The 16,245-nt window shown below is 35.0% G+C and overlaps 1 pseudogene; it reads left to right on the top strand.

Annotated features, from left to right (window-relative positions):
- Positions 1-12,550: 12,550 nt before the first annotated feature.
- On the top strand, positions 12,551-13,896 carry LOC148587905 (protein ASPARTIC PROTEASE IN GUARD CELL 2-like; annotated as a pseudogene).
- The last annotated feature ends 2,349 nt before the right edge of the window (positions 13,897-16,245 follow it).

Here is a 16,245-nt window from a genome sequence, read left to right on the forward strand (position 1 = left end):
GGAAATGGGAATAGTATCATCTCCGGGTGAAAATGAATTTTCTGAAAAAAAAAAAAGAAAAAAAAAAAAAAAAGCCTAAAGTCATAAATAAGACACAAATTTACTAACCAAAAATAATAATAAAATATTATTTTAAATTTAAAAAATTAAAATTAAAATTAAAAAATATTTTTAAAAAATTAAGGGTAGCCGACCAACCCATAGTGGGTGGCCGGACGGAGAAGCCACCCCATGACCCAACCGGGTGGTCCGACCACCCCCTAGGGCCAAACTTAAAAATAAAAAAATAAAAAATAAAATAAAAAATAATAATAATAATAATAATGGGGGTGGCCAGACCACCTCCGTTGGGCCATGGCCACCCCAAACCGGCCGGTCTGAGCCACCCCAGGCCAACAGGGGTGGTCCGGCCACCCCCTATTGGTTGGCCGTCCACCCTTAGTTTCTTTAAAATATTTTCTAATATATATTTTTTTTTTTAATCTAAAATAATATTTTATTATTATTTTTAGTTAATGGACAGGTGTCCTATTTATAGCTTTAGAATTTCTAAGAAGAAATCCTACCCATAAATTGGATATTCTCCAAATCAAAATGAACTGGAGATGATCCTATTCCAAGAAAATGGTAGGTGCTATTTTTCTTTTGGTGTCCTTGTGTCATTTTATTATTTATTTTTTTTAAAAAATAATATTAATCGGATTAAGAATACAATAGGAGAACACTAAAAAAGCATCTAACATTCTCTATTGAAAAGAAATACGGTGACCAACTCCGGTTGTTTCAATATATGTATACTTTTTGTCCTCTCTTTCTTAACAAGTATAAAAAGTTAAAAATAAAAAAATAAAAAATAAAATAGGGCCTTCATTTTTTCATAAAAATTAAGGAAAATTTTACTTAAGATCCATGAACTATTAAGCATTTTGAGAAGACCCTCAAATTTCAAAACTCTCAATTTAACCCCTAAACTTTCAATTTGATTCAATTGACCTCCCTCTATCAAATTTTAAACATTAAAAGTAATAAAATAACCTTAAGGACTTTTTTATAAAATTTCAAAGTTACCCTTAATTTTAAATTAAAAATTTTAAAAAAAATTATTAACAAAAAAAATAAATAAATAAAAATTGACCCTCATTGGGTCACAAGGTGACCCAGGTGGATCACGTGGTGACCCGAGTAGGTTTCGCCTAGAGACCCACGCTGGGTCATGGCCACACCGCGTGGGTGTCCTGACACACACTGAGTCACGGCCAAACCCAGCATGGGTCACAACTTGACCCACGCGGATCGTAGCCGAACCCAACCGTGGGTCTCTTGACCCACGCTAGGTTGCGGCCAAACCCAGCCGTAGGTCACGACCTGACCCACGTGAGTCACGGGTGTGGGTTTGTCTTCACCCAACGTGGGTCACGACCTAACTCACAGGTCACAATGTGACCAATGGTTGGGTCACCTTGGGACCAATTTTCCATTCTTTTTTTTTTTTTTTTTTACGAAATGTAATTTGGTCCTTTTAGTCATTTTTGTTATGGGTTAACTACTGAATTTAACGAATGGGGGTCAATTGAATCAAATTAAAAGTTCAGGGAGTTAAATTGACAGTTTTTAAAATTTGGAGGGTCTTCTCAAAATACGTGTAGTTCAGGAGTTTAAAATGAAGTTTATCCTAAAAATTGTGAAAAATACAAAATGAGCATACACCCATTTACAATAAACTTAATGTGGTACGCAAAAAAAAAACAAATAGCTACACCCAACTTCTGTCCAAATCCTTGACGAAAACTGTCAAATACCACATCAACACCAATCAAATTACGACATAAGCACCAAACAAAAAAAGGCACGGTCACCCCTTTGAGCCAAATTTTATATTAACACGTGTCAAAAAAATTTAATATAGTACATACATGACAAAAAGTTGGAAAAAAAAAATAAAAATAAACATGTAGTATATATAGTATGCATGAATATTATTATATTGTGTACTATTTTTTTTTTTTTTTTTTATGAATAAGCAACTTCATTAAGAGCACAACAAAGTAACACCAAATACAAGCCCCGCCAACGGGCTAAAACACAACCTCATAGAGGCCTAACCAACCAAACTAAAAAACCAGAAAACCACCAAGCTGCAACAACATCAAAGTTGCAGGCAAAAAACAAAAACAAAAACAACACCATCAGACCAAGCCTCCCCAAAGGCCAAAAACAACCCTCACAGAGGACTACCCTAACAACAATCAAACCAGACAAACACAACCCTACAGAAACAACTTACAACAGCAAATCTGCGGGCAGGTTCCACAAAGATACTAAGGCAAGATTCTCTCTAGTCTTAGGAAATTTTTCCTTCCCAACTATTCTAGCCCTCACTTCCCAAAGAATTTTCTTTAGAATCTACTCTTCAGTGTTGGGCTGACCAGAGTGTTTGATATCATTCCTTGTGCACTATAGACTACAGAACCCAAAACCAGGCGGCATAGGAGTCATTTAAGAGCCTTATTTCCCCAATTGCTAATTTCTAGCTGCATAATCTCATCCCAAATCACAAAAGGATTGTCCACTCTGCATCGAACTTATATTGTGTACTATACATTGTATTTAAGTATATATACATAGATACTTAATAATTGTTATAGTATGATCAACCCGTATACACCTGTGACATTATGTGGCCATACTCTCTATACCTATAACTTAATTTTATATCCTATGATCATATGATCATGTTATCATATTATAGTGAGATGGCATATAGGTTCATATGATGTGACACAATGTTAGATCATATCTTCAAATGATCACATATTATAAAGGCCTCTCACAGGACACTGTTGCGTAACAGGGTGACAATTTGTGTTTGTGTGTCGGGTTAGGATAGTGTCGAGACATGTGTATAAAATTATAGGTTAACTATAATCCAGCTCATTTAATTAAACCAGTCGAACCCCTTACCCTAACTCTCTAATTTTGTATTGGGTTCATGTTGAGTTTGCGGGTCATGTCAAAAATTGCCTATCATTATACTCAGGTCGAAGTGTAGTTATAAGACTATATAGTTTAACCCTAACATGAATCATTTAATTAAACGGGTTAGACTCCTCAACTATAACAATTTATTTTCGAGTTGGGTTCGTGTCGGGTTCGCGGGTCGTATCAAAAATTGTCAGCCCTAGTTGAGTTGCCCAAGAGAAAGACATTGGGAAATAGGGGATACAATTTAATCTAAATTAGAATGACAACACATTTGATCATATAATAATGGGCTAACTTCACTTAGGACCCCTAAACTACCACGCATTTTGAGAAGATATCCCCAAATTTCAAAAACTCTCAATTTCACCCCTAAACTTTCAATTTGATGCAATTGACTCCCCTTCGCCAATTTTTACCCTTCAATTTTTATTTATTTTTTTTAACTTTTTAATTTCAATTTGAAATTAATAAAAAATTTAAAATTCTATAAAATTTTCAGGGGTATAAAAGGTCATTTCATCACTTTTTTAACGTAAAAAATCTAGCAAATTGGGGTAGATTGCTTCAAATTGAAAGTTCATGGGGTGAAATTAAGAAGTTTTAAAATTTGGGAGATCTTTTCAAATTGTGTGATAGTTCAAGGGTACTTTGTGAAGTTTCTCCTATAATAATTTATATTGTGTATCACAATTATAAATTTATAATTAGGTAGATTGTGATGAAGTATTTATTGATTAATTAGTATCTAATAATCCTATGATCACTAATGATTACGTATCTAATGTTAAATCATGTTATCATGCACATTTTTCTTATAGCTTCATTTGTAATTATATATTTAGATTTTATGAATTATGATTATATGACATGGTGTCACATATGATTCGGTGATCATAATCATACTAACATTAGTATACTTATGACTTATGGCATATATGTGTAGTACCCTGAGTGACTATTAGATTATGTTTTGGCTAAGTAAAATGGTTAGCGGGCTTACCCGGCTAATTAAGGTTCTTTGGAAGTAAGATTTTTGGACTTTTGTGGTCATATTCATACCAATATTAGTATACTTCTGAGGTATGACATATATGTGAGAAACATTAGCCCTATATATGTAGGCAGTTGAATGTCGGTGCTAAATCCCAATATGATGGATCAATATCACATTCTGTGTGGGTTTCATCATTATTGCAATAATACAATCGAATACATCCATGATTATCCAAGGATTAATCGAACTATTTGGATCTTGTATTGTCCTTGTGAAATGGTCCGATCGATCTTACTCTCTGGTTTATATATGATCATACTATATCAATTTGATCAATCGAGATAAGATCAAGTTATCGATCATACCATGTGGATCTTTTATCATCACTGTGCACCGGTCCAATCGATCTTACTCTTTGGCTTTTGCATTAACCTATTGTATGACATTCGTGGGATCGTGACAAGATCAAAGGATCAATCAAACAACATGAATCTTCTATCATCCTTTGAATTGAAAGGGTGATATGGCTTTCGTTGGTTGAATTAGAATAAAAAATCAAGTTCAATCCCAAGTGCGCAATCCTCGTCAAGGCAGTAGATATCAACATGGTATGAAATAACAAATGGAAAGTACGCGTACCATCCAATCTTGATTTTCATTGTCACATCTATGAGTTATAAGCAGTTGAGATAAAGTAGTTCAGAGTATGTGTAGCATCTCTCATAGGGTTAAATTATTGTTCAACGTATACTCATGGTTTAACAACTTTGATTTGTTTCATCTAAACTCGAATAGTCATCAAAATGGAGATGGTCATTCAATTAAACTTCTGTTCATAAAATAAATGGAATCACATGCCAAACCAATCACAAACTGCCACGCGGCCATAACTTGCATTAAATGTGTAAATAATTATAAAAAATAAAACTAAAAAAATTGAGAAATACAAAACAAAACCAAAAAAATAAAAAATAAAAAAATAGTAGAAATTACAAAACAAAAAACCACAAATGTCAATAATAGGTTGGTCGGGCTAACCCTTTGGGAAAAGTGGGGATTGGCCGGCCACCCCCTATGGCCAGGTAGGAGGAAATTGAACCACCCTAAAGGGCAAAAACAAAATCAAATAATTAGGGTTTGGCCCAGCGAGAAGGGGGTCAAACCACCCACAATGACCATAGGAGTGCTTGTGGTTCAAACTCGCCAAATAAAAAGGGTGGCCAAAACTACTCTCTATATAAACGGGGGTGGTTCAGCCATCTACTGATTGACCATGGGGGTGGTCCCAACCATTCCCTCCTCCAAAATAGCGGTGGCAAGCCATCCCCATTTTCAAATTTTTTTTTTTTTTAAAAAAAAAAAAAAAAAATCCTTTGTATTTTCTTCATGGACAAAGATTTACAACTCAATTTATAAAAATGTCATTTGTCCTTCATATGTAAGAAACACATGTTTTGTTTATAAAAATGTCATGTGTCATTTCTTGACCATTCGAACGTCCTCACCATTCAATCATTCCTTGTGTGATCACCTAAGAGCATTTCAAGTAGCTTCCTTGTCATTTTCCCTACATTTAAGGATCAAAACTACTTTTTACTAATCTATCTACATATGCTCCACAATAGCTTCCCTTTATCATTCCCTATACAAATTAAATATCATTTCTTTACTCTTCTTTATTTTTTTTAGTTCTTTATTTCTCTACTTTTTTAATGATCTAGGAGAGAGAATGAGTTTTTTATTTTTAATAAGCACAAGGATTGCTACAGTGCAACCCTATACATTGGGTTGTACTGTAGCAATCTTAATGTCTAAGGGAAATATAGGGAGTTTGCTGTGGGTGGAGTTTTGTGATTTTTTTTTACATTTTTCCTAAACTTAGGGAAAAGAACCACACATAGGGAGTCTGTTGTGAATGCTTTAACACACCAAAAATTTTGACTGCAATAAAGGTCTCACACTAAATGCATCAAATGTGTCAATGGGGCGGAGTGTTACAAATGGTATCAGAGTCATTGCCCAGCCTAAGATGGGAAAAGCATGCACAAGCCCTTGAGGGTCGCTAGCGGGTACTCGCTGGGATGCCCAGAATGGGCTAATCCTGTGAAGGTCGCCAGCCGGGACTCTGGGTTCTAAGTGAGGGTGATTGTGGTGTCCCACATCGCCTGGGTATGGAGATGGAGATGTTCTTATATGTATTCTTACACTTTGCATAACAACAACGCGTTTAAAGCTATGATGGTCATGAACCCAACAGAACTCCGCAGTTAAGCGTGCTTCTATGACAGTAGTATCAGGATGGGTGACCTTCTGAAAAGTTTGGTTCGGGGGAATCAAATGTGAACAATATTGTATGTCATTGGGATGAGATGTTACTAATGGTACTAGAGCCATTGACTAGCCTAAAATGAGGGGAGCGTCCCCAAGCCTATGAAAGTCGCTAGCAGGCACTTGTGGGGACGCCAAGAATGGGCTAATCCCATGAGGGTTGCCAACGGGAACGTTGGGTCCTAAGAAGAGGTGATTGTGACATCCCACATCGCCTGGGTATGGAGATGGAGATGGAGATGTGCTTATATGTATACTTACATCCTTAATGACAACAATACGTTTTAAAGCCCTGATGGTCATGATCCCATTAGAACTCCACAGTTAAGTGTGCGTTTGCAAGAGTACCAGGATGGGTGACCTTTTGAAAAGTCTGGTTCATGAGAGCCAAAAGTGAACAATATTGTGTGTCAGTGGGGTGGGGTGTCATAGTTTCGGAGTGAAAGAGGAGGAGGAGGCCAAGGTAGTTAAAGGAACCAATATTATCACCACTAGCATTGTTACTAAGCAGTAGTACTGGCTGCAACACAATTCCATGATGATCGCAAAGAACAGAAACAACGTCTTCTTCAGTGGGATTAATATGGTTGAACAATTAAAAATCAAATTAAAGGCTTTATACGATCGAGATGCATATATTTGAGAGAGAGAGAGAGAGAGGGAGAGAGGTATAAGAGGAAAAAGCAAACATAGTCTAATAATATTATTGCATGCCCTCTCTCTCACACATTGACACTTATAATAATTTTCAAAGCTTATTTCATGCCCTCTCTCGCACTCCAATAATGATTCCAAGCTGACAGCTACACACGTGAAGGAAATAAAACATAAAATGATAAAAATGTGTTTCTTCCGTGCTTGGTTCATTTCCTCAGTCATGCACTTCTTCAGCTATTTCTCTATCATATCAACCTACTTGAGTTGTTAGAATTAATGCACCTTGCGTTCAATACTCAATACTTCACTACCACATTTTCATGCATTATATGATACTCTATTGTACTTACTTTAGCTTAAGGTTCTTATTAAAGAGAAATGACCGAAAAACTACATGCGTGAATGATAAAAAGAAGCATGCACAGAACAAGCAAATTTTACCTTTTTTGTCAAAAAAGTTTTCAGTGCAAAAATTGCGTAATTTGATAGTCTACTATTTCTTTAAAATTGTAGAGGACGATCAGGATACCCTAAAAAATATTGTAGATTCTCAAATTACGTAATTTAAGCCATTTTTAAGTATCAAAGCGATTGAAAAATGCTACCTATTAGAAACGTGGCATGTTATTGAGGTAACAAAAAAAAAACAAATTCCTTTTAAAAAGGATTCCTCTTCACTCTTGTATAAAAGTTTTTCTTCATAAAATTAAAATAAAATTTTTGAGTCAAAGCTTTTTTACAACGTAAAGAGTAAGAATCTTATGAAATATACACAATTCTCAACTAGAACGTATCACATTTTCAATAATTAATATTTTTTAAGTGTTTCAATGCCTAAAACAACTAAAATTGTGCAATTTTTAGAATCTACTATTTCTTTAAAATTGTAGATCTTTGACTTTCTCAAAATTGCCAATCCTCTACATAACTCAGATAAAGTGGACATATTTTGAAAATCTAAATGTTTTGGCACATCAAGCTGATAATGATGCAATTGAAATCTCAAATAGATTTTTTCTTGCTTAGTGAAATCTTGAGGATAAAACTTCTCAATTAAGTTGCGTATATCATCAATCTTAAATGACTTGTACGCATCTTTAGGGCTTAAAGCATCGCTAAGAACAAGAAGTTCCACTGCATGCTCATTGAATCTATTATTCAGTTCTTGCAATTGAAAATCTATTGTAGTAGTAAATATATCAATTCTAAAATGATGTTCCATTGTCATCAAAGATTCTTCATCTTGGCGACGAGATCTGCCTCGAGCTATAGTGTAATGAGCATTCATATTAGAAACATCAATTTCATTTTTTTTTTTTTATCACAAAATGATTTAACAATAACAAGAAAAGGCTCACACTCTTCATTTCTCAACTTCTGAAGAAGTAATTTTGTGTTGAAACTACATTCATAGCATTTAAAATTTCTTGAGAATTTTCTTGCAAAGCATGACAAAGAGAATTAGTAAATACCATAATCTGTTTCATCAAATACAAGATCAAAACAAATTCAAATTGGTTAATACCATATAAGCTAACTCAGCATGACCATGTTGAGCATAGTCGATTCCCTCATTTGAGATTCTCTCAAGAACTAAGCAAGATGGACGAAACAATCTTATCAAGCTACAAACATAATGAAAATGAGAAGATCATCTAATATCTCCAGGTCGTTGCAAAGTCCCAATTTGGTTTGCCCCCCTTCCGGTCTCAATTTCATTAGCAGCAGTCATACTTTCAATCTCAGCAACTTGAAAATATTGAAATTCATCATGGCAACGTGTACGTCATACCATATTGATAATAGAAGTTATTAGAACAGTTTTCCTCACGATGAATCTGCGTTCTTTGAGATCTTCAATTCGAAGATGTGTGCACTCCAAATTGCTGCAAAAGAATGAAAAAGCGTCAAAGAGTCCGACGGCGTAGATGCCGTGGACACTCCGATGCCAAAATTAGAACCTAAGAAAAATATTATGCTTCGGCGCACAATAATTTAATATGCCTAATAATTTCTAATCTGCCAGGGAACGTATTTTGTACCTTGTGTAGGGGCCAATTTATAGGCTTGAAGGTTGAAATTGATTTGAACTAGATTTCCTTGTTTCGAATTGGTTTAAGAGTTCGAAGTTGAGATAATCCCAAACGATTATCTTGTAAAGATAATATTTTACGTAGAGATAATGTTGAGCTTTATCTTGGAATGATAATCGTGAATAACAATCTTGTAGAGATAAATAAGATTTCTTTATGATAATGTAATCCTAATTGGAAAATATTATATAGTGATTAATTAAATAGCCCTTGCTATTTAATTAATATTTTATGGGCCTATTCTTGGCCGTTGGGCCCAAAATTCGATGGGCTTGTAGTGTGAATTTATTCTTAACAGAAGTCAAATGGACAAAGAACTGATGAACATATTTTGCTTCTCTAGATGTTGCAACTAAAGCTAATTGAAGCATATGAGCAAAGCAATGCACATAATATGCATAGCGACATTCTCTATGAAATAAAGCTTGTGGCACATTCTATTCACCACGCATATTACTAGCTTCATTATATCCCTGACCTCGAATATTCTTTGAAAGTCGTAACGAGAAAAGACATTACATATCTTGTTTTTTAAAGTTAATGTAGTAGTATCTTTGACATGGACAATAAGAAAGAATCTCTCCCTGATAAAACCACATTTATCAACAAACCTCAAAATAATTGTCATTTGTTTCCTTTTTTACTCATCCCGAGCTTCATCAACAAGAATGCAAAATTTGGCATCCCCAATTTCTTTACAAATAACATCTTGCATTTTACTTGCAATGATATGCAAAATTTCTTTTTGAATTTTTGGTGATGTATATTTTGCATTCCGTTGAGCATTTTCCAAGACAACTTCAGCAATGTTATCATTATAAGTTGCTAAGAACTTTATCAATTCAATGTAGTTACCTTAATTCTTTGAGTTTGAGCTTTCATCATGACCTCTGAATGCACATGCTTGGAATGCGAGCCATCGAACACTATCTATCGAGGTTCTGAGCCGCAATCGACTACTCTCCATTTCTTGTAATGATTGTTTTATAATTAACTTGCCAATATGACATGAATTGTTCTTGAGATCATCACAACATCTACTGCAATTTTATGCGGTGAATTTAAATCTTTACCCACATGTCCCATTAAAGGACAATTCACTCCACCATTTACCTTTTTTCAATTGTTAAAACCTTTCACTGTAAATGCATCTGATCTCGGGTGGCCTGTCGATTGCTTAGAAAAAATATAACATGGATGACAAAATATGGGATTCTTTGAAGGTGAATATTCTAACCAAGTTGAGTATGTCTTGAACCAATAAAAGCTTGAAATCGATGACGATGATTATCCGGTCCTGAAGCTAGATGTTTTGCATGTATGGGTTAATATGGACCAGCTTTAAGATAAGCACGCCGCATTTCATCTTGTAAGTGAACAGAAAATTCTCTTATTTGGGGACGTAATCCTGGATCATGTTCCAAAAAGGTAGCACTCATTTTTTCAGGTTTGATTTTTGGATATTTAGAAGGTCGGTCGCTCATCACTCACTGAAGCATTAAGATTCGTTGCCAACGTTCTATCTAACCGTGTATTAATCTCTAAATCACTCCCATCTTTTTTCTTAAAGAATGAATCAATTGTTTTTTGTTTGCCCATATTTCTCTAAGCTGTAAGAAAAATTTATGGATCAACAATTTACTTGAAAAGTACATAGAATTAGAAATATAAAATATTTGTGAGAATTTTTTACTCAAAATAATTCTTATTAGCACCAACAACTGAAAGAGTAACAAATAAATTAATCAAATCGAATTCATCAAATTACCAAAAAAAAAAAAAAAACAAAAATCAAAGTAACTATTAAAAATATTCATCTAAGGACATCACAAACATATAATAATTTAAATTACTTACGAAGTAAACTGAATACAATTAGTAGTGTTTAAGAAAAATGAGTACCTTTTAGTGAATTAGTTATCTTGAGGGATTTCTTGAAAACAAACCAACCACAATAAGGAGTTAGCCGAATGCTGCAAACCAATAAAATCAATAATTAATTAGAAGAAGAAAGAATGGAGCACAATAAAAAGAAGAAGTTATCTTCCAAATTGATTACTTATTTTAAAGGCATTATTTACTTTAATAGAATAAATTTTTTAAAAAAAATCAATCTAATTTGGAGGAGTTTTATCTATCTAAAATCAAGTAGTTGTATTTTACTAAGTACTTCAACTGAAAAGGACATGCATAATTCTCACACTACTCTAATACTTTAAATACAACTATATTAATAAATTTAACTCCTACCTCTTAACATAATTTATGCCATTTAAAAACACCCTAAAGAAAAGTATGAACATGTCATTGCAATTGATTTTTGTTTGAATTATTTCATGACTATTAAAAGTTAAACACTTAAGATTATCTTGAAAATTATTTGAAAAAGTATTAGATTGTTTAGAATTAAATTTGTCTCTCTCTCTTTTTTTTTTTAGCTCCAAATCAATCTTCTTGAGAGTTCTACTATCAATTAAAGACTAAAAAAAAGTAAAGACTATTTCCTCATTCCTCAAACTCTTCATCTCAAGCTAAAAGAAAAAGAAAAAAAAAAAAATTCCTCCCCTAATCAACCTTCTAGAATAAATGAATTTTTTTTATCAATTAAAGACTAAAGGAAAAAAAAAAAAATTGCTTTCTTATCAACACACTTCACCCACCATGAATCACTTCTTTTTCTTTTTTTTTTTCATTGTTTCACTTTGCCCACACAGCTAACACCCCTATAGGACCACAGGCCACAACCACAAATATTTTTTTTCTTCTTTTTTTTTCTTATCTTTTTCTTTGACTCTCAAACTTTGAGTCTTGACCTTATTTGTTAAGCCTCAAATATCTTATTTCAAAGTAATCTTCTTTCACCTTTTAGTCTTTCCCGCACGCCTCAAGCCAAAAAACTTTCACCGTTTTACAATGTTTCTCTTCTCACATGTTCAAATTTCTTCTAAGAAAAAATGGTGTTTCAGAAAGGCCCCAAAGTTCAAAGCATAAATCTTAAATTCTACAAAGAAGAGAGGAAACTCACGATGCACTGTTGCTACCGCTGGTGGTGCGTGGACGGCCAACGGTGGAAGTACAACAGATCGACGGTCAGACGGTGGATGTGAGACAAATTATGGTGTTCAGCCTCTCAGTATTTCTTCAACCACAAAAATTCTCTCTTTTTCTTAGGGTTGGGTGAGAATGTGAAAGAGAGTAAAATTTAAGATTTGTTTGAAACAAAAACTTTTTATTATTATTATTTTTTTGTAATTAATTAATTAATTAGTATTATTATTATTATTATTTTGGTTACATAGTAGTCCATTCTAGACTTATAGTATAATAGAGAAAAGAAAAAACTTGTAGGAGTTAATTTTCAAATTTAGCCGGGGCCTTTACACTGTAATTGTAACTCTTTTTTTTTAAAAAAAAAAAAAAAATTTAAAGGGTCTTCCAAATGTTTGGGGTTGCCATGGATCCCCCAACTCCTAACGTGCGTCCGCCCCTGACAGTCATGGCGTCTCTCCTGTCCTTCCTTACAATACTTATCTTATCAACTTTAGCACAACCTCCGACCACCACCCCCTACGCTCCATTGCCATCTCCTTCACCACTTCCCCCTCCATTGCCAACAACTCCACCAACACCACCTAATATCCTTATGCCTACAGTGATTTTTCCCAAGACACTTGGAGCAGATATTATAAAGATGGAAGTGGGTACCCCTCCTGTAAGCTAGCTTATGATTATAGACACAGGGAGTGACGTTACATGGTTTTAGTGTAAACCCTATAATTGTTACCTAACGCCAGGCGTATTCGACCCACTCGTTTCCACTTCCATTTTGGCCGTGCCTTGTGACTCCACTACCTGTAATCACCTCGACTGACACAGTTGCAACATGAGTCAGTGTCAGTACGGGGTGGCTTACCCGGACAACTCGTTCACGAAAGGTGTGCTTGTGCTTGAAACACTTAAGTTTGGAAGTATCGACATTCAGAATGTGTTTTTTTGGGTGCAACCACTCAAATCATTCCATGCTCCCTGCAATTCACGACTTGGTGGGCATTGGAGGTGGGCCACTTTCACTGCCAACTCAGCTTCGACTCCATGGATTGGCAGGCATGTTCAACTATTGTTTGCCCGGTTCAGTTGGAGAGTCGTTAGGTTGGTTGAATTTCAGCGTTCCAGGAGCAGTGCCACATGTTGGAACTACATGGATTCCCTTGCTCCCCAACCCAAAAACAAGGACTTATTACTCTGTAAGGCTCTTGGGCCTTGGGATTGGAGACATGCGGCTATCTATTCCCAAAAGCAGCTTCATAGGAGGAGGGATCATAGATTTTGGTGCAACATAGACTCGCTTTCAAGGCTTGTTTACGAGGCTTTTCGTAATGCCTACCCTGCAAAACCGTAAATCTTCCTCGCACTCCTGCGAACATCATGTTTGACACATGCTACAACCTATCTGACTTAGAGTTGGTTCAGGTTACAAATGTGTCATTCTTCTTCTAAGTCGGACCAATCCTAACATTGAAAGGAATGAACATTCTAGTTGAGCAAGAACGTCATGTTGGTGAGGGCATTTTCTGTTTTGCTTTTATCCCAATCAACTATACTACATGCATTATCGAGAACACTCAACTAGCCGGAATCCAAACTTCTTTTGATACAGTGGCTGGATATGTGGGATTTGGTCTGAGCATTTGTGGTCCTCCATAAATTTCTCCTCATTGTCATGGGCATTGGCCTCCTATGAGTACTACTAAGAGTACAGCCTTGAAGAATTATGTTCTTCCAAATCCCTTACTTAAATGTTCATTTTTGTGCTTTTATTTGTTAATAAGTATTCGTGATTGATCAAATTTGTAATAAAGAGCAAACTTGTAATTCTATAAAAATTATGAAACGGATGTCTTTAATTCTTTTTCATCTTTATTGAGATCACTCGTTCATTAAGAGACTATGAGTATTTTTAGCAAACTAATTTCTAATTAAAAACATTGCTCTTTATTTTCTTCACATTTAGTTATGGTTTTCTTAACTCATTTACACGTTTTTATCAATGGCAAGGCCTTTCCACGTGGATCTGAGAGTGGAACCTTAGTGGTCCTCTAAGAACATTTGTGCATCTAAGAGTTCTTGTTCTTAGGAGAATACCTGATCTGTAGGCCTTGTTGATAGACTTCTCAGCCTCCTCCCACTAAGAGTTGACTTTTTTAAATTTCAATCGAATTTTTTTGATTTCCAATTCAAATTCTAATCCTGATTTATTTATTTTTTTTTTTTGGGAAAAAATATACTTTAAGCTTTTTTACAACGTAGAGAGCAAGAATTTTATGAAAATATACTCAATTCTCAACTAGAACATATCACATTTTTAATAATTGATATTTTTCAAGCGTTTTGATGACTAAATATAACTCTAAATTATGTAATTTGAGAGTCTACTATTTCTTTAAAATTATAGAGGATGATCGGGATCCTTTACAAAAAATTATAGATTCTCAAATTACATATGTTAGGCCATTTTTAAACATCAAAATGCTTGAAAAATGCTACCTATTAAAAATGTGGCATGTCCTCTTCACTATTGTAGAAACCTTTCTTCTTCATAAAATTAAAAGACAATTTTTGGGTCAAAACTTTTTTATAATGTAGAAATAAAGAATCTTACGAAAGTATACTCAATTTTCAATTGGAACATATCACATTTTTAATAATTGATCTTTTTCAAGCGTTTCGATGCTTAAAAACATCTAAAATTGCACAATTTGAGAATCTATTATTTCTTTAAAATTGTAGAGATTGATCAGGATTCCTTATAAAAAATTGTAGATTTTCAAATTACATAATTTATGCCATTTTTAAGCATCAAAATGCTACCTATTAAAAACGTGGCATGTTATTGAGGTTATAATAAAAAAATTTCCCCTCAAATGGGTTTGTCTTGAAAAATTGATTTCTTTCTTTCTTTTGTCTTGAATCAGAATGTATTGCAGACTGTGCAAAGGGGCATTGTGGAAGTTTCTATACTTTTGTAAAAGTTAGGGGAAACTTCAGTAAGGCCACCCGAACTTCCAGCCAATTTGACAAATACCCCCTAAACTACCAAAACTTTCACTTAGTCCCACAAACTTTGGTTTGCTCTCACTTTGGACAATTCTGTTAGTTTTCAACGTTAAAGTCAAATGGTTTGACTTGTTATGCCTATTATACCCTCACCCCAAAACTACATTGTTTTGTGCCCTAAAACTACAACACCCACCCAGTCCAAAACGACATCATTTTAGGCATTAAAATTATTATTATTATTTTTTTAAAAAAAAGTAAAATATTTAGAAAAAAAAAAAACAAAGACCAAATCGAGGTGGCTCCAACCACCCCCTAGCTGGTCTGGGGGTCGTTCAACCACCCCCATGGCCAAGGGGGTGGTTTGGCCACCCCCAAAAGGCCAAAAAAAAAAAATGAGGAGGGGGGGATCGGGTGTTTTGGGGGTGGCCGGAACACCCCCAAGGGCATGGGGGTGGTTTCGGTCACCCCAAGCCCCTTGGGGGTGGTCCAGCCACCCCCAAAAGCTCAAAAAAATTTGCCTGGGAGAATGGGTTTGAGTTTTTGAGGGCTTGGGGGTGGTTTTGGCCACCCCATATAGCCAGTAAGGGGTGGCTAAAACCACCCCTAACCCCTTGAGGGTGGTCCGGCCACCCCCAAAACACCCGATCCTTTTTTTTTTTTTTTTTTTTTGGCCTTTTGGGGGTGGCCGGGCCACCCCCTTGGCCGTGAGGGTGGTTCGACCACCCCCAGATCGGCCAAGAGGTGGCTCTATTTTGGCCAGACACCCCGATTTGGTCCTTTTTTTTTTTTTTAATATTTTGCTTATTTTATTTTATTTTTTTATCAATATAATGCTCAAAACGACGTCGTTTTGGGTTGGCTGGTGATGTAGTTTTGAAGCCCGACACGGTGTAATTTTGGAGCTCAAAACGACGTAGTTTTGGTTGAGGGTATAATGGGCACAAAATGTCAGTTTAACGGTGAAAACTAACAGAGGAGGAAAAATGATAGAAATTGAAAGTTCAGGGGGTAAAGTGAGAGAGTTTGAAGTTCATGGGATGTTTGTCAAATCAACTAGAAGTTCAGGGGAGCTTACTAAAGTTTCCCCTAAAAGTAAGTTAGTTACTCCTTTTTGTAGTTATAGTGAGCTGTCTG

The sequence above is a fragment of the Corylus avellana genome, chromosome 1, assembly GCF_965113065.1.
Source record: "Corylus avellana chromosome 1, dhCorAvel1.hap1.2, whole genome shotgun sequence".
Lineage (NCBI taxonomy): Eukaryota > Viridiplantae > Streptophyta > Magnoliopsida > Fagales > Betulaceae > Corylus > Corylus avellana.